This window comes from Ambystoma mexicanum, chromosome 6q (genome assembly GCF_040938575.1).
Source record: "Ambystoma mexicanum isolate Mex_15411 chromosome 6q, UKY_AmexF1_1, whole genome shotgun sequence".
Classification (NCBI taxonomy): Eukaryota; Metazoa; Chordata; class Amphibia; order Caudata; family Ambystomatidae; genus Ambystoma; species Ambystoma mexicanum.
The window spans coordinates 1,119,195,412-1,119,218,121 of record NC_090937.1 but is presented as its reverse complement, the minus strand read 5'-3'; the positions used below and the strand labels follow the sequence as shown (position 1 = coordinate 1,119,218,121).

At 47.4% G+C, this 22,710-nt stretch overlaps 1 protein-coding gene across 3 annotated transcripts in view; it reads right to left on the bottom strand.

The window, feature by feature from the left end:
- NFXL1 (nuclear transcription factor, X-box binding like 1) overlaps window positions 1–22,710 on the bottom strand; it is a 1,058,117-nt gene extending 1,035,407 nt beyond the window's left edge. Inside the window, exon 1 of one of the 3 annotated variants that reach the window (XR_011282282.1) lies at window positions 22,505–22,668. The gene's annotated coding sequence lies outside the window, so the exon portion shown is untranslated. Of the gene's footprint in view, window positions 1–22,504 lie in introns of all 3 variants that reach the window. The other 2 variants (XM_069631709.1, XM_069631710.1) reach the window with 2 other exon arrangements.

Genomic DNA, 22,710 nt, shown 5'->3' with positions numbered 1-22,710 from the left:
TTCACATTAGAATTATTCTGTAAAGTACTCGAATTACAATGTAATGAAACCAGCTTCATTTATATAGCAATTATTTATTCATATTGAGGAGGGGTTTTTTCACACGACAGAGGTGTAGTTTGGGAGTGACGTGTGCCAGTCGGGGGAAGGGGCGCATTCTGATGTTACGCCCTGGGCACCAAGTTGGCGAGAAACTGCCCTGGTCCCTGCATATTTGCATTTGCATTGCAGCAGGGAATGCGGCCAGGAGGTCAGAGGACCATGAGTGACCATCACACACTCAGCCTGCCTTGCATTGCTGTGCAGACTGAGGCAGAGCAATACAATTCCTGTGGTGCCAATAACGAGGGCCTGTCTTCTGTACTAAAAAGCAGAAGACAGGCTTTCGCCTCGTTATTGGCACCAACAATGTTCTAGTTGTTCTTGACTTTGCATTCAGCAGGGACACCGTACTGTCAAGGTGACAGTATTCCCCGATTAATACAAAGTCAAAAGAACAATTTATAATATATCAGCCTGGCTGTGGCTGCCTTTCATTGCACTTCCCGTTTCTCAGAGTCACACAAACAGCCCCCTTGAGACACACAGGCTGCGTGCCTGGCTCTGCAGCCAGTGCCTTAAGGAACTTCATCATCAGCAGCAAAGCCTTTCTTATGCATGATGGTCAATTTCCAACTTAAAGACTACCAGTCACCTTGGAAATCTGCGACTGACAGTTAAAGTGAGCAACATAATAAAGCACCCTTTGAAAATGTGTACACTTCACACCCATAATGTCTAATAGCTTGATAAGCTAAAAAATAAAGTTTGCTTTGATGTCCTTAGCTGAATATTCTTAAAACCATACATAACACCACGCTGGAGGTTTGTGACGAATCTCCAAACCTAGGTGAGTTTATGACACAACTTATTTTATTGTGAGTGTGTCTTAAAGCGCTGAAAATAAAGCGGGTAAATACATATTTTGCCTTCTGCATCTTATAGTTTTATATTCAGGATGTCGAAAATAAAAAAAAGGGTACACTGATATTATTTTGGGCCAACATGCACCTATAATGATTTACATGGTGTCATGATGCTTTACTATGCAATTTGTGTATTTTGCAAGTAAACTCTATAGGACGGTATTATTGCAGTTCAGACCTTAAATATTTGTTGCAAGTAAAGCGTGGAATGAGGTGTTTGTGCACAAATTGCAGAGTGGGTTAAAAACCCTATTCATTGTTTAGCGTAAGTGTGTGATCCTGGGCATATAATGTAATCTCACCCTGACTTCAACTGAGAAAATGTGAGTGCATATAAGTGATTACGTTTACACTCTTACAATAGGACAGTTTTAATAAGTGTAAGGATAAATTGGTTGACCCTGGTGCTCCTCTGCTAGTGGCTCCAATACTGTCACGTAGAATTGCATTATTGCTGCACTGGCCCTCCCCCAGTCTCGTATCACTTGATTTGACAGGTAGACAGTTTCACCAGCCAATCAACACACCCGAGATTCTATTATATCGGACGAACTGTGGTTGAACCAACATTACATGTTCTCCCCTGTTGCTCCCAGCCACTGAAGTTGCATCCAGAGTACTGCCCCACACTCTGCTATGTCCTGCTATGTTATGATATTGAGTCTTTCATTGCACACCATCTGCCATTCTCAAACTTTCTAGGACCTTAAGGATCTGCAAGAAGCTGGTGTTCTCAGTGTTAGGCAGAATCCTGTGCAGTGCCCTTAGGGACCACTACACACAATTAAGACTACAGGTGGCAAAACAAGTTTTACCTTTGGTACAAGCCTGTACTACTTTGTCAGAGTGGTAGCAGTGGCGGAGCAGCCAGGCTTATCTCAAGAGTATATGAGCAGTAGCAGAGATTACACAAAGGGGCCACAATTACTGTGACTCAAGCAAACACTGACTTAAGGTTTCAGGTAGAAAAATATAAGTACATTTATTTTTAAACCATTTGTTATAAACACAACACTTCTATGAAAGTTAAACACAAACCACACATCAAATATACTACAACTAACCAATTAACTGTGTACAGTATGTCTCAAGGTACGTACCCTGTGTTTGAATGAACCAGTGTTATGAACAAAACACGTTACCATGAATACGAATGCGATCACTTTTTGACAGTTCGGTCTACTAAATAAACGCGTATCCGTGACATGAAATGCTACTGGGGCAAAAACACACTTAGCACCTGAGATACCCAGAGAGAGTTGGAGGCAAAAATCACAGGCAATATTTTGGTTAGGCAGACAGAATCGAGAAACACTCATAGACAAGACTTCAAAAGTCAAAGGGCCGGAGCCAGGGTCAAGTGACACTGGGGGCCTGTTGCCAAAGATCACACAGTCAGATAGTTCACGATTCAACGTAGCCAAGAGTACTTCGATATTGTCAATGTTCGGAAGCAAAAGTTATAAGAAGGAGGGAAGACAAGGGCAAGCCTTGGAAATAAAGAAAAGGGGTTCACCCAGTTTTGTCAAGCAGAACACAGTACCTTATTCCAATGGGGCAGCTGGTGCCCTGGCAGTTGTTCCTGTTGGTTTCCCGCAGACCCACGATTCCTGGAGCTTCGTTGTGAAGGAGGACGTCTGAAGGGGGTTTGCACCACACAGGGATGAAGCCGGCAGCAACGACAACGAATAAAAGGTGCGCTCCTTAAAAACGGGAGAGGCTCTTCAAATGGCTATCCGGACCACTACAGCTGTGTGAAGCGATTTCGACCAAAGAAGAGGAACCTCTGGCTGTGGAAGATGAGCTGGTTTTCCCCACCAGGCTCAAGGGAAGAAGACTCCGAACTGGATCTCCTCTTAGTCGTTGAAGGATAGATAGCTCATGACTGCAGCAGGGTTTCACCGGGACGGGGTAGTTGCAGCAGCCGTCGTTCTCTCATCTTCTCTTCGGTTCCTTGTAGTCCCAGTGGCGACTCTCTGACTTCTAGCCAAGAGACCTGCCTTTTATGCGCAAAACTCCCATTCACACAGCCTGGCTGTCAATCACCCAGCAGGGGGGTTTGTCCAGCCTGGACTACCACCTCCGCCAATCATGGCAAAGTGCGACCCTGGTTTCCTAGGATACCCTGTGCAGGGGGTGACTACACCCCTCCCTCACATTCAGCCTACCTAGACACCCAGGCACCTGGTGGAGGGCTTCTGAGCAGAAGCCCGCCAAAAGACGGTGAACAAAGAAGGCGAACCTAGTTTGCCCGCAAAGTAAAACACAAGAAGGACTTTAACAAAAAGAAATGGCGAATAAACCCAAACGGAGCCAAAAGAAAGATGATTCGGTCCAGCGGGTTTATGTTCGAGGCTAATATAATGGCCAAGAACAATACCACATTTATCTAATATAATTGCGGTAGGAAAGTTAGGGTAGATACCACTGCCACCAGCCAAGTCTAAATGTTAAAAGAGCGAAACAATGCTCTAGGAGGTACATATAAAAAGGGATACGAATTAACCCTTTCCAGTACTCCATGGAAGATGGGTTGTACTGGATCTGTGGTAGATTGACCAAGTAAAGTTAATGGCAACTTTACCCTTTTCTGGGGGACTGTAATCAGCCCCAGAAATGGAGTCGGGGGAAGTCTCAAAGACAACCCTTTGCCACGGCACTGAAGGTGCTGGTGACACACAGAAAGAAGGGGGCTACTGAAGTGGTATACTTCACACTCTTACCAAGTGGAAAAAAATAAACTCCAGAAGTCCAGCAAAGCTGCTGGGGGACTCACTAGGTGAGGGGAATTAGCCATAAATGAGAACTCTCCCTAACACCCCCCCCCCCCCCCAGACTAGAGAGACCATCAGCATTTTGGTGGTGACTTCCTGCTCAATGTAAAAATCAAATCCTTGCAGGCAGATTGACCATCTGAGTAACTTTGGGTTTTCCCCCTTCATTTGCATCAGCCATCTCAAGGGTTGGTGGTCAGTCTGAATGATGAAGGTAGATCCATACAGGTATGGTCTAAACCTCTTCAGTGACCACACAATAGCAAAGCATACTCTTTCTATTGTTGTCTACCTTGTTTCAGGATCCTTTAACTTCCTGCTGATGAAACAAATGGGGTATTCCCTACCTTTCTCATCCAGTTGACTTAGGACTGCACCTATACCTACATTAGAAGCATCCGTTTGTACAATGAAGGGTTGGTTATAGTCAGGAGCTCTTAGGACTGGAGCTTGACAAAGGGCTTTCTTTAGACCTTCAAAGGCTCCTCATTCCACCTGATCTTTTTAGGAAATTCGGGAGAGGAGATGACATTCAAGGGAGAAGCTATGGTCCCATAGTTCTCTATGAAGTTCCTATAGTACCCAGTGAGACCTAGGAAGGCTCTCACCTGGGTTGGAGTAGTAGGGTGGCCCAGTTTTGTACAGCTTGTACTTTGCTAGGCAATGGCCTTATTTCACCTCCTCCTACCTCATGTCCAAGGTAGACCACTGAACTCTGACCAATTTGACATTTGCTTGCCTTTATGGTCAGATGGGCTTGTTCCAGAGCCTGCAATACATAACCTAGGTGTTCAACATGTTCTTTCCATGTAGGGCTGAACACTGCAATGTCATCCAAGTATGCCATGCAGAAGTCCTCCATCCCATTCAGAACTTGATTGACCATCCTCTGAAATGTAGCAGGTGCATTCTTTAATACAAAAGGCATTACCTTGAATTGGTAGAGGCCAGCTGGGGTGGAGAATGCAGTTTCTCCTTGGCATGGTCTGTCAGGGCTATTTGCTAATAGCCTGACGTTAGGTCAAATGTGCTGAGGTACCTGGCTGCACCAAGTTTGTGCACCAGCTCATCTGTCCTGGGCAAAGTATGAGTATCGGTCGTGGTGACTGCATTTAGAGCTCTATAGTCCACGCAGAATCTCAACTCCTTGGATCCTGCCTTTGGTACAAGCACAACTGGGCTAGACCATGGGCTAGTAGAGGGCTTTATAACCCTGAGTTCACGCATCTTGTTGACCTCGTTCCTTATGTGTGATCTGATATTGTCCGACTTTCTGTACCCCCTGCTTTTGACAGGCAAACAGTCACCAGTGTGTATGTCATGCTGGCCCCGAGGGGTCAAGCCTGGTGAAAGTGAGAACAGGGAGGCAAACTGATTTAACAGTAACTTGCACTCATCCTGCTGGTCAGATGTGAGACTGGAAGAGAGATTAACTCTTTCCACTTGCTCATCTAAAGGTAAGCCTCTGAGGAGGTCAGGCAGAGGTTCACTCGCCTCCTCCTCCTGAGCTGAAGCTAGAAGCAGAGCTCCTATGTTAGGTCTAGAGACATAAGCCTTTAAACGGTTGGTGTGAAAGACTCTGGGAGCCTCCTTAGGATTGCCTAAATCCACCAGAAAGTTCACCTCTCCAAGTTTACCCACAACCTTGAAGGGTCCTATCCATTTGCCTTTCAATGCCCTCTGCCTTGTTGGGACCATAACAAGAACAAGCTGGTCTTGAGTAAACTCAACCATGTTAGCCTTCTGGTCATGCCAATGTTTGACCAGAGCTTGACCAGCACTCAAGTTATCACTTGCCTCTGCCATCATGTGTGACATTCTCTGCCGGAGACCTATCACATAGTCAGTCACTCTGACAGGCTTGTGGGAAGGAGCACTCTCCAACCCCTCCTTAATCAGGGCCAATGGACCTCTGACTAGATGGCCATAGAGAAGTTTGAAGGGACTCAATCCTACTCCTTCATGAGGGACTTCTCTATAAGCAAAGAGAAGGCATGGCAGTAGAAGGTCCCACTTTCTTCTAAGGGGTTCTTCTAAAGCACCCGTCATGCTCTTCATAGTTCTGTTAAACCTCTTTACCAGCCCATTGGTTTGGGGTGGTAGGCAGTTCAGAACTTGTAGGTGACTCCACAGGTTTTCCACATGGTTTGCATGTAGTGGGACATAAATTTGATCCCCTGTGAGATATCACCTCCTTAGGAAAACCTACTCTGGTAAAAATACCAAGTAGGGTCTTAGCCACAGCCGGAGCCTTAACAGTCCCCATAGGTAAGGCTTCAGGAAATCTCGTGGCATGGTCCACTACAACCATGATGAACCTGTTGCCTGAAGATGTGGGTGGGTCGAGAGACCAACAATGTCAATCCCAACCCTCTCAAAAGGAATTCCCACTACTGGGAGAGGCACTAAGGGTGCCACATTCTTGGACAAGCTCTTGCCAGAAGTTTGGCAAGTGTGGCAGCTTCTGCAGAATTTGTCTACTTCTGTACCCATCTTAGGCCAGTAGAAGTGCAAAGACAACCTTTCTTTGGTCTTCTTAAAACTTAAGTGACCAGCCAGAGGTACCTCATGGGCTAACTGCAGAAACTGGAGTCGGTTCACTAGAGGTACTACAAGTCTTTTGTAGTCTCCAGGGGTTGACTCAGTTGGTTCACTGTAGAAGGGGCCATCCTCCCAGTGTAACCTATACTTCCCAGGCTCAGTCCCATTGAGCTGAGAAGTGGCCTGTTGGTGAAGTCCTTCCAAGGTAGGACACTCTTTGTCCCTTACTGAAATCTTCCCTGTTGGGTCCACCTTCTGCCAGTAAAGACTGCAGCTCAAGATGGTCAACAGGGTCAAGATCTCCTACCAAGGTAAGTTCCTCTTCTAGGTCTGATTCCTCAGTATCTAGTTTGACCATACAGGGTTGAACCTCACACTCAGCCTCAGCTGGTGTGGGAGCCACAGGTGTGACTTTGGACAGTCTCGGAGATGTCCTTCTGGGCACAGGAGCGCTTGCTGGTTTCTTGCTGGCAGACGTAGGTTTCCCCTTTGTCTTTTCTTGTCCTGCAATGGCAGTAAGTAAGTCCTGTGGACTTGGGGTGATAGTTTCCTCCATCATGTCCTCAGGAGAGCCTCTTAAGGTTCACACCCTTGCAGACCTTGTGAGCTCCTGCTTCCTTCTGATGGGGGGTCTGGGGGTATTAGAGACAACTCCAAGAGTTTTAATGTCATTACCCAGTAGGACCCTCCCAGGTACGTTATTTTGCACACTTACAGGTATTCTGACAGTCCTGTCATTACACTGGATGAGAGCTGGTAACTGGGGAACCATTTGCACAGGGCCTCCAGCTAACTTGGTTAAGTGTTTGGGTGCCTTAGCAACATCCTCCACTTTGAAAAAACATTCATCAACCACAGTTATGCTGACTCTGACTCCAGTGTCTCTGATGGCAGGGGTCTCCTGACCATTCACAAGAACACTTTCTTTGTAACACTCTTTATTATTATCTGCGATTGTGTTATAGACATCCAAGTTCTGTTGTTCCCAAAGACCCAAGGACACTAAAGAAACACTAGCGGAGACTCTCATGGGCTCATCAGCTAGTAGCTGAAAGTTTCCACTGGTCATAGGTACTTCATCCACTTGGGAGAAGGCTAAGGAGACAGTGTTGATCCCTGAAGGTTTACCCTTACACTTGGGATCTCCTTTCACATGGCCAGGCAACCCACAAACAAAGCATTTCCCAAATGCTCACTGGAATGAGGGTTTGCTCTGACCTCCATCTGGTGTGGAACCAGGTGGTACACTAGCCCTATTCGGTTTACCTTGTGGCCTACCCTGGTTATTTGTGGGGCCCTCTTTTGGATTGGAGTTACTGGAATTCTCTTTGTTGTCTTTCTTTGGCTGCTTCCCCTCATCCTTCTTCTGAGTAGCCCCAGAATCCTTGCGAGTAGCCCTGTTGGCAACCCACAAGTCAGCAGCCTTAGCTAGCTTCTTAGGATCTATCTCCTTTGAATCAGCCAAGTGTTGTATAAGCTCAGGAGAGCAGACATCAAAAATAGACTCCAACATTACAAGATTCCTCAAACCTTCATAAGTGTTCACTTTGTAACCCTTAACCCAACCATCTACGTTTTTCAAACATTCACACACCCAGGTAGCCCATGGGTTACCATCATGCTTTTGAGGGTTCTAAACCTCTTAAGATACTGGGAAGGGGTCTTCCCAAACCTAGCCATTAATGCTAGTTTCACACACTCATAATCCTGTTTATCCACCTCCCCCAATTCCATTACAGCATCACTCACAACAGGGGGGAGCCTAGAGAAAAGCCAAGGAATCAACTGATTCCCTGAGATACATTGAATCCCATGATTGTACTCATGCATTGCTAACCAATCCAAAACATCATGTGTAGTCTCATACATACCAATCATCTCCTTTGGCATACATGGTCTCTTAGGGCTGGAAGACCTAGAGTACTCTGGGAGAGAAGCATTTTCTAGAGACAGTTTCTTCATTTCTAGTTCATGGTTCAGCTCCATTTCTCTCAGCCTTAACTCTTGATGTTTCATGGCAGTTTGTGCATCAATACGTTTCACTTCCAATTCAAGTCTCATTTTCTCAAGTGAAATAAACTCAGGAGTAAGTGTACGACCTGTGGGGGTCCCTGTGGACAGAGGTTGTGCTTTCTGATCAGGCAAAGGAGTTGTAGGGTTTCCTAACAAGGACTCATCTACTACTTCTAAAGCAGGGGTGCACAACTGATTTTGACAGAGGGCCGACAGTACCTTATGTGAAGCCTATAGTGGGCCGAAAGGTAAATGTGCGTGGGGCGGTAGGCGTGGCGGGTCGTGGCGTGGCAGCCGGCTTTTTCAACCCCCCCCTTTTCATTAAGCACATGGAAAAAGAATACGTTTTTGAGGTATAACTATTTGTATTTCAAACTAACATTTTATACTACACATTTTCCATCGCTGTTTATTTCTATGTAGTTATAGCATATCGTCTTTAATTAAAGTATATATATTTTATTGACCCTTGATTGGACATTCTGTTATTTTGGACTGCTATACTTTGCTGTTTGGGTTGGCAAAGAGGAGTTTGGCCTTCGTTGAGTCAGGTTTCCACAAAAAGCAAAGGATGTTCATCTCCTAATTGTGCCTGTTTTAGCTTTATTATTGGGTTCACTCTTGGAGTGTGACACTATGCTCCATTGCCCCCAACCAAACATTATGCCCCATGGCCACCACCCCTCAACCAAACACTATGCCTCATGGCCCCAACCAAACACTATGCCCCATGTCCCCACCCCCCAACCAAACACTATGCCCCATGGCTCACACCCCCAACCAAACACTGTGCCCCATTGCCCCCACTCCCCAACCAAAACTATACAGACTACCAAGCATACACCATGCATAAATACTCATACAGACCAAAACCCTCACCATACAAAACTACAAAGCATACACCATGCATACATACCCATACAGACCCGGACCCCCCACCATACAGACTACCAAGCATGCACCATGCATACATACCCATACAGACCTGAACCCCGCAACCCCCACCCCAGCATACAGACTAACAAGCACACACCATGCATACATACCCATACAGACCCGAACCGCTGGTTGTGATGGGGTTTGGATGCATTGGGCACCTCTGCAGGTGGGTAGCACTAGATGCAATGCCTGCTGCCAATGCGCAGGATCTTACTGAGCTAGGGCATGACGTGTGACCACCTGTGCGCGCTTCTGCCAACCTTCGCCACAGCACAGGTTGTGACGGGGTTTGGATGCATTGGGCACCTCTGCAGGTGGGTAGCACTGGATGCTATGCCTGCTGCCAATGCGCAGGATCTTACTGAGCTAGGGCATGACGTGTGACCACCTGCGCGCACCTCTGCCAGCCTCGGCCACAGCACTGGTTGTGACGGGGGTTTGACGCATCGGAAAGGCTGGCACCCGCAGAAGCTGGATTCAAATCGTAATTCTTGCAATTATTTTTTTTTATTGGCCTTGTTTTTATCAAATGTATTGCTTTTGTTTACCCGATAAGAAGGGTAAAAACGTACACACTGCATATAACATGGGGGCAAAGCTCAAATAGGCTTGGGGCAGAGATGTAGCCCACTGCACAATGGGCAATAAGTACTGATCATTTGAGACAAGCCCTTCATGGACCAAAGTGCCAAGAACGCGGCCGCTTGGCACCCAAAGCCATGTTTTAGTTCATGCGGCACAAACAGTTCCACTTTTGAATTACTACATAAGAAATACGCTTCTTACTCACTTCTGTTTCAAAACAGGTGCTATTGCCATGCGCCGTGTCCCATTTATTTTTTGGGTTGCTGTGGGGTCACGGCAACCCCCTTACAGCGTGCGTAGCAGTGCCCCTTGGCATGTGATTGTAAAGGGGTGCACCAAGGCGTGTTCTCGCCCCCCTACCCCCAGACCTCTGATTTTTAGTTCCTGTTCGCTTTTGAAGATTCTAATGTTGCCTTTCTAGTGAGACATCAGCGAACTGGACTGCATAGGTTAAATGGCCTACATTGGCGCACAATAAATAATACACAAGGGAGACTGCTGGCTCCCCGTCTTTTGATAATTAGCGACTATTAACCGTATCTTTATCTCCATTATCAGGTATGCACCCCCCGCCCCTCCCGCCCCCCCTCACTCAGACTGCTTTTAATTCTAAACAAAGGAGGGGGGGGCATACATTGTAAAGGAGATAAAGATCATGTTAATAGCCGCTTTGGGTTGGAGGTGCAGACAGTCCCTGTCATCAGTTTACTTATGTAATGAAATGCAGCCAACTGCTTGAAGTGGGCCGTATCTCATTACAAAAGTAAACACTGTTGGCGGGCCGCATTTCGCAGGATGGAGGGCCGCATTTGGCCCGCGGGCCGTATGTTGTGCACCCCAGTTCTAAAGTAACACTCTCAGAATCAGAAACATCAAAACTCACATTTGCTGGAGTGGCAGGTCCTTCTGACCCACTCTCCAGGCTTTTTCCCCATTAACTTTGCAACCAGTTCAGATTTATTTCCTTTACCAGAGAGATTCTTATCCCTACACATGGGTCTCAGAACCTCAGCAGTATAGAGTAAAATACTCTCTTCAGTGTAGCTTTTCATATTTGACATGGTTCCTTTTAGTTAAATAGAATTAGTGGTGTTAGCCTTGTGGTTAGTTGAACCCAAGCAACAGCAGCACTCTAAGTGTAATCACTCTACTTCCAAATTCTCACCGCTGTACACCAGAGTTAGGCAGAATCCTGTGCAGTGCCCTTACGGACCACTACACACAATTGAGACTACAGGTGGCAATACAAGTTTTACCTTTGGTACAAGCCTGTACTACTATGTCAGGGTGGTAGCAGTGGCGGAGCAGCCAGGCTTATCTCAAGAGAATATGAGCAGCAGCAGAGATTACACAAAGGGACCACAATTACTGTGACTCAAGCAAACACTGACTCAAGGTTTCAGGTAGAAAAATATAAGTACATTTATTTTTAAACCATTCGTTATGAACACAACACTTCTATGAAAGTTAAACACAAACCACACGTCAAATATACTACAACTAACCAATTCACTTTTTACAGTATGTCTCAAGGTACGTACCCTGTGTTTGAATGAACCGGTGTTATGAACAAAACACGTTACCGTGAATACGATTACGATCACTTTGACAGTTCGGTCTACTAAATAAACGCATATCCGTGACATGAAATGTTATTGGGGCAAAAACACACTTAGCACCTGAGATACCCAGAGGGAGTTGGAGGCAAATATCACAGGCAATATTTTGGTTAGGCAGACAGAATTGAGAAACACTCATAGACAAGAGTTCAAAAGTCAAAGGGCCGCAGCCAGGGTCAAGTGGCACCGGGGGCCTGTTGCCGAAGATCACACAGTCAGATAGTTCACGATTCAACGTACCCAAGAGTACTTCGATATTGTCAATGTGCGGAAAAAAAAATTATAAAGAAGGAGGTAAGACAAGGGCAAGCCTTGGAAATGAAGAAAAGGGGTTCACCCAGTTTCCTCAAGCAGAACACAGTACCTTATTCCAATGGTGCCCTGGCAGTTGTTACTGGTTTCCCGCATACCCACGCTTCCTAGAGCTTCGTTGTGAAGGAGGACGTCTGAAGGGGGTCTGCACCACACAGGGATGAAGCCGGCAGCAGTGACAACGAATAAAAGGTGCGCTCCTTAAGAACAGGAGAGGCTCTTCAAATGGCTACATGGACCACTACAGCTGTGTGCAGCGATTTCGACCAAAGAAGTGGATCCTCTGGCTGTGGAAGATAAGCTGGTTATCCCCACCAGGCTCAAGGGAAGAAGACTACGGACTGGATCTCCTCTTAGTCGTTGAAGGGTAGATAGCTCAGGACTGCAGCAGGGCTTCACCGGGACGGGTAGTTGCCGCAGCCGTCGTTCTCTCCGCTTCTCTTCGGTTCCTTGTAGTTCCAGTTGCGACTCTCTGACTTCTAGCCCAAGAGACCTGCCTTTTATGCGCAAAACCCCCATTCACACAGTCTGGCTGTCAATCACCCAGCAGGGGGGGTTTGTCCAGCCCGGACAACCACCTCAGCCAATCATGGGAAAGTGCAACTTGGGTTTCCTAGGATACCCTGTGCAGGGGGTGACTACACCCCTCCCTCACATTCAGCCCACCTAGACACCCAGGCGCCTGGTGGAGGGCTTCTGAGCAGAAGCCCGCCAAAAGACAGTGAACAAAGAAGGCGAACCTAGTTTGCTGCGCAAAGTAAAACACAAGAAGGACTTTAACAAAAAGAAATGGCGAATAAACCCAACTGGAGCCAAAAGAAAGATGATTCGGTCCAGCGGGTTTATGTTCGAGGCTAATATAATAGCCAAGAACAATACCACGTTATCTAATATAATTGCGGTAGGAAGGTTCAGGGTAGATACCACTGCCACCAGCCAAGTCTAAATGTTAAAAGAGCGAAACAATGCTCTAGGAGGTACAGATAAAAAGGGATACGAATTAACCCTTTCCAGTACTCCATGGAAGATGGGGTGTACTGGATCTGTGGTAGATTAACTAAGTAAAGTTAATGGCAACTTTACCCTTTTCTGGGGGACTGTAGTCAGCCCCAGAAATGGAGTCGGGGGGAAGTCTCAAAGACAACCCTGTGCCACGGCACTGAAGGTGCTGGTGGCACACAGAAAGAAGGGGGCTACTGAAGTGGTGTACTTCAGAGTCCACAATCATAAAAACAGAGAAATACACATGACAAAACATAGGTAAGAGTGGGGGAAAAGCTCACACTCTTACCAAGTGGAAAAAAATAAACTCCAGAAGTCCAGCAAAGCTGCTGGGGGACTCACTAGGTGAGGGAATTAGAATTCTCCCTAACACTCAGACTTAAAGGAGAGAGTTAACCGATTGTAACATTGAAGCTGCAGTAGAATAGTCTCATTAGGATATATGTGATTATTGCGATGGCCGAAAATGCTGGCTTTTTTTTTAACCCCTTTACACCACATATATATATGCGGGGGGAGACCCCTGCAGCTCCCCCATATTAATATTTTATTCTATACACCCCCATGTATATATGTGGTGTAAGGGGGGGTCAAAATAAAAAGTCTGCATTTTCTAACGTCTTAATTGTGAGGGTGACATTTTAGTACGATTCCGTCTCATTACAATGAATAATGAAGTTAGATGCCCCTACACAAGTACGTTTGCCACTCCTCCACCATCTCAGAAGTTAGCGCCTCTTCCAATATTTGATGGGTTAGCCCCGCCCTGAAATGTTAGTCTAGTTGCACCCCTATAGCACTCTCACACAACGTTCTAAAAGAGTGCAGTCTGACTAGTGGGCATGGGTGCGCATGTGAATACAAATGTAGTGTGAATATTCTGTGCTTGTGTGAAGGATTGAGAGAACCTGTATGGGTGCATGCCTGCTGGTGTGAATGTGGATGAATATGTGTTTGCATCGAAGGCTGGGGCTTAAGGTGGTATTGGTGCAATGAAATGTTTTCTCAGGTGGCATGGCGGGCAAAGCAAATAAGATGAACATTCTTACATGCAGTAGCATTTATGCATCAAGATGAAACATTATTTCTTATTATAAATTGCATTTTATAATGGGGTTTAGTGTAAAGCCAATACAAGTGTTCTTACATAGTCAATCTGGAAAGGGTTTCTTACTATGGCATGGCATTTTGAACTGTGTTGAGAGGTCAAAGCCATCATAAAGTGTATTCATAGTATGGGTGGTGTGGGCATTTGTAATGTGTTCTTCCAGCATTGACATGTTTTATTACTGTGGCATGCCATCTTAAACTGACGTTAAGGGCAAAGCCAACATGTTGAGCATTTTCTATGTAGCCTCACCAGCCACCACGGTGCCGCCAGCCAGGACACTTTACTGGTAATATGGTCAAAGCAAACACATACATTCTTATGTGTAAATACGAGCATATATTGGTAACCTGCATGGACATTTGTGGGCGCATTTAGCGTTAAATGACTTATTTTTTTTTACAAAGGCAGAAAATTGCATTGTAGTGGGAAAAGGTATGAAAATGTGTTGGGAAATGCTTCTGTGCACTCACTGTTGGTGACCCTGCATCAAATCGATTTTTCACGACTTACCCTAGAAATCTGTTTGTAAATGTGCTGCATAAAATGCACCGTTTAACCCATTATTTAAAAACCCCCTGAACCTTTCTCACTTATTTAAGGTTCACTCACTACGCTCGGTCGCTACCAAATATTTATGGCAAATGTTTATTCCCAGTCCCGCCCATTTATAAAATTCACCAGCCTCACTGGAAACACCAATTTTTCTACACAATCCATAGCTCCACTACTATTTACCCCCCACTTCGACCGCAGGGCTCTAGGAAACGCACATTGTGCTCAGAAGTGAATTTATCTTTAAGCTTGACGTCAAATGTATATATGTGTTCACAGAATGCATTTCCACTTAGACTCCAACTTCGAATCAAAGGTTACATTTTTTTAATGCGCTGCACACATGCACCCTACTACAAAAGGCACTGGTAAATATTTTGTCACCAGTCACCTTGAGGCAAGTGCATTTCTCTTAGGTTTAATATGTTAATTAATGAACTCACCCTGCAGGTCTAGTGGGATTTTTAAGAATTTGCAAGGCCTGATAAGGTCAGGATAGCGTTTCATGTAATTTACATACTTTTAAATTCATTGCTATAGAATCATTGTTTAATCTTTCAAATCCAAACCTTAACAAATACTTATACAAATCACAGAAAAAAAAAGATATGTGGCTGAGTGCTTGAAATCGCTGACTTGGCTCAAATCCTGGTTTCACCACATAAGCAAAGCGTGTAATGCTGGGCAAATCATTTAATCTCACTGTGCCTTATCTTCAAATATTGGGAGTCCTATCAAATAAATTCCTCCCACAATAATGAGCCAGATTAAAGGAGTCATGTTTCAGTCTCCCAGTGTAAAAGACCTAATTTGCAACTCCAGGGAATGTTTACGGTTTTGACTGGCTCAGGTGGGGCCCCAAAACGAAACTTTGAATGCCCACCACGCCATCCCCTCCACATTTCAAAAACAAATGCATAACCGCCATCATCTGATTCTGATGATGGGCCATGTGCATTACATTCTTATGTAATCCACCAGCTTTTAGCAATTGGTAAAAGCTTGCAGATTCCATAGGAATTGACGTAAATGCTTCGCGCTATCTACATACATGGCAGACAACATTATGCAAAGAATCCACTGTAACTAAGAGTTGCCTGAATTTCCATGCATTTGTGCTCCATGTTGCAAGTAGTCAAACGTGCATGGGAAGACTGCTAACACATCAGTGTTACGGATAGTTGGCCCTCTCTCTGCAATTAAAGGGGAGAAAATAACCCCTTTTCAAACAAAAAGTAGGCATGGTATGTTGCCCCCCCAGTAAAGTCTGCACAGCAACTCATTGGGATGATCAGGTTTGATGACAAATTGTACACCTATACGCTCATTGATTAATCTATGCCGTCACTCTGTGTCCCTCAGCCGGTGTCAATGTAGATTGGGAGAGTTTATCAGTGACTTTCCACTCTAAACACCTCGTTAGTCATAGATCATAGTTATCAGTTGCCTATCGGGCCCTCCTTTTCTTCAAAGCCTGGCAACTTTTAAACACTACAACATTGGTGCCAAAACAGGTCAAAATAAGTCTGGGATTGATAGACATCTTTGCGAGATGACTGCACTGGGCCGACAATCACATTTCAGGGAAATGACTTAAAAGAACACCATTAGTCTGAGCTTTTGGTTGGAATAATTGATTGTAATGTTTCAGTGTTTCAGTGTGCCTGAGTCCCATGGACAAAGCTCAGAAAAAAGGGACTTACTTGGAGTGAAAGAGGGGATTAAAATACGATTGGAGCAGGGGTAAGTGTTGAGAGAGACCACTAGAAAATCATACAAATAGATGGTAAGACAGAACGTTAGACAAATGGAGAACTACGTAGCTAGACGGGAAGTGCAGGCATATTTAACAGAAACGGGTCTGGGAGACCCTGCATGTCCCAGGCATAAAAGCAATTTTTGAACCTTACCACTGCTGAGCCAAGAATCACTTAAAGCCTAGCTTGGGAAGTACCTGCACTATTTTTTATACATTTAAAGCACTGGGTGCAACCAACCCAAACAAGCAGGCAAGTGCAATGATACACTTTTGGTAGCATTTTGAATATGGAAAGGGTAGTCCTATGTCAGGGGCACAGCGCTCAAGTCAGCCAATAACCCGATTGGTAATCTGCATAGAGGGAGAACATCAGAAAACCAAGCACATGGGAGCATACTGGAGAATGGAAACGTGGAAGTAACAACAAATGAAACTATTAAAATCAGAAGAAAGGATCAACACATGAGTGGTCCGAAGTTTCTCCCTAAAGTTGTCTCTCAATTTTCACACCTCTTGGGATCTGGTACTCCCCGACTTATTTCATGATCCGAAAACGCCTGAGGAGGTAATATTGATGTCCGGCGGGCCATGTTGGAGTATTTGGCTAGGTTTGCACTAGATAAAGGACCGAGGGGATCGTAAACAGGTATCGAGAGCCTAAGATGTCAAAGGCAAAGCTTGGCCTTTAATACCTTTCCTTCCACATTTGCACGCAATAGGGAAGGGTTAATGCTCTAATTACCTACTGGTAATCTTCATTACTCCTAGTCCTACTCTTCCTCGTCAGAGTGCTTACCTCATGAGGCCACTGGCTCCGACACAGGACCTTCTTCGATTTCTTTAAATCCCTATAACTCCTTCCCCACATCCACGTCGCTCAGTTTCATATTACCAAGCCGCAGCATGGGACCTTCCCCGCAGGGAGGGTGAGGCGGGTCATCAGCACTGTGACGAGGAAGAGTAGGACTGGGAGTAATGAAGAGTACTGGTAAGTAATCAGAGCATTACATCCACGTCCACTCTTCCTCATCCCAGTACTTACCACATGAGGTATACCAAAGCAGCAACAGCGAAAAGGTCCCAATGAGACACAGAGCCAAAAACAGTGCAGCAAAACACACACCCACAATAACTCTTAATTCACATCCCCCACAGACAAAACTCCAACCCCGAAGCAACCAACCGCCGAGTGGGAGAAACTCAACCCATAGCGGTTGATGAAACTGCTTAGACCAGCCCAGGCGGCAGCCATACAAATCTCTTGCAGAGAAACCCTCCTTGCATTGGCCCAGGAAGCCGCCAAACCCCTGGTGGGCCGCCCTTATCGTGCGCAGGCAGGTCAGAAGCCACATAGGCCATGGAGATCACCACACGGAACCACTGGAAAATGGAAACCGATATCTTAAACCCAGCCACAGCCAGACCACAAGCAATAAGAAGACTATCAGATTGGCGGAAAAGTGCAAACCTAGCCAAATACTCCAACATGGCCCGCCGGACATCAATGTTATGCCAAGCCACCTCCTCAGGCATTTCCGGATCATGAAATAAGTCAGGGAGTACCAGATCCTGAGAGGTGTGAAAATCGAGAGACAACTTTAGGGAGTAACTTCGGACCACACCTCAGCACCACCGAGTCCCGCAGCACCCTCAGGAAAGGAGGGTGACATAAGAGAGGCCCAATCTCCCCAAGCCTACGGGCAGAAGTGATGGCAACAAGAAAAGCAGATTTCAGTGTAAGATGTTTGATATCAATCTCGGAAATGGGCTCAAAAGGAGGCCCTTGAAGGAACCGTAAAACAAAAAGAGATCCCAAAGGGGAAGCCCTTTATCAGTAAAAGGATGGGAAGAAGAAAATCCCCGGAGCAACTTCCCCACCAACACCTCCCCATCCAAGTGACCATCAGGGTCCCCCAAAAGGAATTTAATGGAGGCCCACTGAGAACGAAGCCTGGAAAAACCGCCAGGCCCTTGTCAAAACCCCTTCTGGAGGAATTGAAGGATAGCAGGGAGGCCAGAACGCAGGGGAGGGATCCCAGAACGCCCATACCAGTCTCGGAAATGGCCCCAATGCCTGCCGAACACCTTCAGAGTGGAGGGTCTAAGAGCATCCATTATGGACTCAACTACCGGACCTGAGAACCCCTGAGATCTCAGCCTAGACTGAGTAATAGCCACACTGCCCATTGCATCTGGCGGACTTCCAACCGCAGATCCCCTTTAAAGGGACACGGCCACCTCGGAACCAGCCAAGGTTCCTAGGACCGAAGCTCCAAGAGAGAGGGGAACCAACTCCGGCCGGACCAGAACGGAGCTAACAACAACACAGTCACCCTGGACGCTGATGCGCCGAACCACCCGGGGCAGAAGGGGAATAGGCAGAAAGGCATAAAGGAAACCCCAAGGCCAATGTACAGAGTGGGCGTCCACCCCCAAACCTCTCGGCCTGAAAATCGAGAGCAGAAGAGGGGAACTTCTGCTGAGGCCGGGGATGCAAACAGGTCTAGAACAGGAGACCCTAATCTGACACAGGTCACCGCAAAGACCTGGGCCGACAGGACCAGTTCCGCAGAGGAGTAAAACCGGCGTCTGAGAAGATCTGCTTGAACACTGTCCACCCCCTGATACATGAGGCCACCAGAGACACCAGATGCGATTCCCCCCAGGTGCCTATCAGCGCTGCCTGAGCATTCAAGGAGCGGCCGGAACCCCTTTTGCGGTTGACATATGCCAAGGCCATTGTATTGTCCGTTCGGACCAAAACCGCCCGACCGCCCAGCAACTTCTCAAAGTACACCAGAGCTCGGAGAATGGTACAACTCTCGCCAATTGGATGATCGATGGCTCTCCCCAGATCTCACAACCCTCGAGCTGAGAGGACCCCCAATGTAGACCCCCGACCCATTCTGCTGGCGTTGGTAGTAAGAGAGGCCACAGGAGGAAGGGCCATGGACACCTCAGCCTGTAGCTTTTGAATCCCCGCCTCCCCCCCGTCACCATAGCAGGGAGACTCGCAGCGCTGGGGACACAGAAATCAAAGCTTCGAAAGCTGAGACGTCGGGAGCCAGTGGGAGAGAGTATAAGACACCAGGGGACGTAAATGAAGACGGGCCCAAGGAACTAGAAAACACGCAAGACGCCACATGCCCCGTGACTTCAGCAACAGGCGAGCCGAGACATACTGCCTTCTGAGAACCCTGCCCAGAACAGCCAGCAAGCGACAGACCCTCCCTAGGGACAGGAACACCCTCTCCATCCTGGTGCAAACCAGTGCCCCAATGAAAACTAGATCCTGAGAAGGCTCCATCTGAGACTTCCGCCAGTTCACTAGCAAACCCCAGTCCCGCAATGCCTGGCAGAGTAAAGGGAGATGAGGCAGGATAGCCTGCCGACAAGACTCCTCGACCAACCAATCATCCAGGTAGGGAAATTGCACTCCCTGCAGATCCAAATGCACCACCAGGGAAGTCACCAGCATGGAGAACACTCCAGGAGCCGATCGCACCCCGGATGGGAGCACTCGGAACCGAAAGCGCTGTGATCTCATCCAATCCCCCCTGCACAACATCCAGAGTATGCTCCACAAACCCTCCACGTTGAAGCGTTCCATCCGGACAAGCAGTGCAGGGCCTTGAGACCCATAAGCAGGCGAGACATCCTAGAAGGCATAGGGACCAGGAACACCCGCGAGTAGAAAACTTGACCCCGAACAGGGAGAGGAACGGGCAAAATGGTAACCCACAACAACAATTCGGAGAGAACGGATCCCATGGACAACTTCTTGGTCCGTGAGCTGGGTACCAAAGTCCTAACCATGCAAACCTGGACAGGAGGAGACAGGAATGGCAACTGATATCCCTCTCCGGAAGGAGCCCATTACCCAGAAAGCCGAACCCCAACGGTCCCATACATTGCCGCGAAGATAGAGACGAGGAGCCAGGGAAAACCACCAGCCACTGCACTTGCCAGTGGAAAATCACAGGACGTTGAAGCAGGCCTGCACCGTAATATAACAGCATGCTTGTCAGCCCAGAAAAAGATCTGACCTATCAAAAGGAGGATACAGGACAGCCCAGTAGTCCAGCAGACTATGGCCCCCTCTGCCGACAGAGGAGCCAACAGGCCAGCGTCAATGGGCAGAATACTGTCAGAAAGCGGTGCAATGCAATCCATCCTGGATAGCAGACACCAAAGGCAACCCCATACCTGGGGTATGCCTATAATGGAAAACTCACTGAAGGGACAGCCCCCTCCACCGGCACCAGGGGCTCTGAGAACCCCTTTAAGCCCAGACATGTGCCACCATCTGCCATATTAATTCACGCGTCTGAGAGGAGGCGTGAAAGCAACACGTCGGCACCGGAGGACCTAGGCCCTAAAAGAAGAGACACTGGGAACCCCCTGCATGGCCGTTACTTCCATGATACATTAGCAGTTTCTATAATTCCATGCCGGACAAGGGAAAAGAAATTAATCTCCTTCGTCCGTCCCCCGCGCAGTTCAGAGGAAGAGGACAGGACAAGGAGCCCACGTCCATGGCTAGCACAGACCCAAACACACCATTAACTCGCCACCTGTATACACAGAACATGACTGAGAGCTGGATTGAGCCCTGCATCAAGTAGCTGGTAGCCCCATGCTCTGGTTCTCCTCAATGCGTCAGCCTTGGAAGGATGAAGGGCCGAGTCAGCCCCGCTGATACTCAAAATCCCGAAGTGTAGACTATGCCAGGCTGCTACCCTTCCAGCCGTAAGATAGTGCCGTAAGATAGTGCTTGCAGACATGTCCAAATCTGCGCCGTTTTCACAGGCTGCATGCAGAGAATGCAGCTAACATCCGGTGCATCCTGGGCTGTGTGTGTCTGAGGAGCGGGTGGTATGTGACATGCCTGCGACAGAACAGAGCCCCCGCACTTTCAAAGACTCTCTGCCACTGTCACCCCACGACAAGAAGCAGAGAGGCCTCACAAGAAAGGGAAGGCTAGCCCATACTGCCAAGTGCTTGCCATCATTTCTTAACATCCCCACTTCTCAGTCAGAGCCTCTTCAAAAATGCAGCCAATAAAGATGTGTACACAGAGCACAAGGAAACGGCCTGTCGAGCTAATGGGTGCCAGAAGGCACCAACCAAGAGGGAAGAACCAAACAAAACAATCCCCTAGGCAACGCCGCATCAAACAGGAGGCATGTCGTTGCATGGACCCTACGGCAGGAGAATCAGGGCACAAACATTCACAAAGCCCCCAACTCCTTACCACATCCCGGGCCCTGCAGGACCCAGGCAGTGATGTCCTTGCCCCGTCCTACAACCTCACAAAACCCAACCGGGCTCGGCACCAGCCTCCGTAAGGCACACCAAGGAGCCAGCATGAATGCGTTGCCAAGATGGCCATACTAGCAGGAGAGGGGAAAAACAGAGAGTAGAGAGCCCCCTCCCCTCTCCTTACCTTCCCCCGGGCCGAGTAGGACCCGGGACACATTGCCCACGCTGCGGTCCGGTGCCCAGCAAAGAACCGAGCAAGGCAATCCCGCTCAACTGGGACCCCAACCCCCAGCAGGGGGCCCAGGAGCAGCGCCGCACCCGAGGGAGCCAAAGGCCCCGCCACACAGCCTCCACCTCCTCCCCTGGGGGGCCAGCAATCGGTGCTCCCCGGTGCCCCACACGGGAAGAAAAAGTCCAACCTGCCAGGCAGGAAAAACTGAGTGATGTGGATGTGGGGAAGGAGTTATAGGGATTTAAAGAAATAGAAGAAGGTCCCGTGTCATGAGGCAAGTACTGGGACCAGGAAGAGTGGACGTGGAGGTAATGTGGGAATGCACAGCGAACCAGACGAGGGAGCAAAGAAGATAAAAAGGTGGAATTATGCTAAACACACCGTTGAGCGCAGGCAGTTTAATCTGCAAACGAACACAACGTGCTGTTCAGAAATGAATAAAATCACTTAATGCAGATATAGATATCCGATTTGTATTTCGCGACTTTATGAATGCAGCACAAAGTTCCCAAAGAAACAGATTTTCCAGGCATAAATGTAACAGTTTCAAAGTAGGGGCGTGTATTGTTTTCGGCGAGTGGTCATCTGGAAGTCAGTAAAGATTATTAACGGATTGATGGGAGAAGTGGGGCTTTCATTCAGTGAAAGCCCATTTTAAACTTGACTCTACGGAAAGGGTAGTCTCCGAAATCGGGGTGAGTTGAAAGTCGCATGTTCCACTCTCTGTCATCAACCCAACAGTGGCATCCTCCTCTTCTGTGCGCTAGCAGCCTCACAAACTCGTAACCGGTCCATAGAGTGCATGTTACTTTTCCCCCAAACGATGCCACCTACTTACTTTGAAGGTGTAGATAAGCTATTTTTCATGCTCTCTTTGTTTACTGGTCAGACTCTTCACTTAACGCCTACTACAGATCTCTTTTGATCACATCGCTTCAACGAACCAGCTGTGCAAACAGCTGCCAACCAGGCAGCTAGCTAAGGTGGCGACTACTTCCCATTCGAGAAAAGGACCATACTAACGGCCCGCCCTCTCTTCTTCAC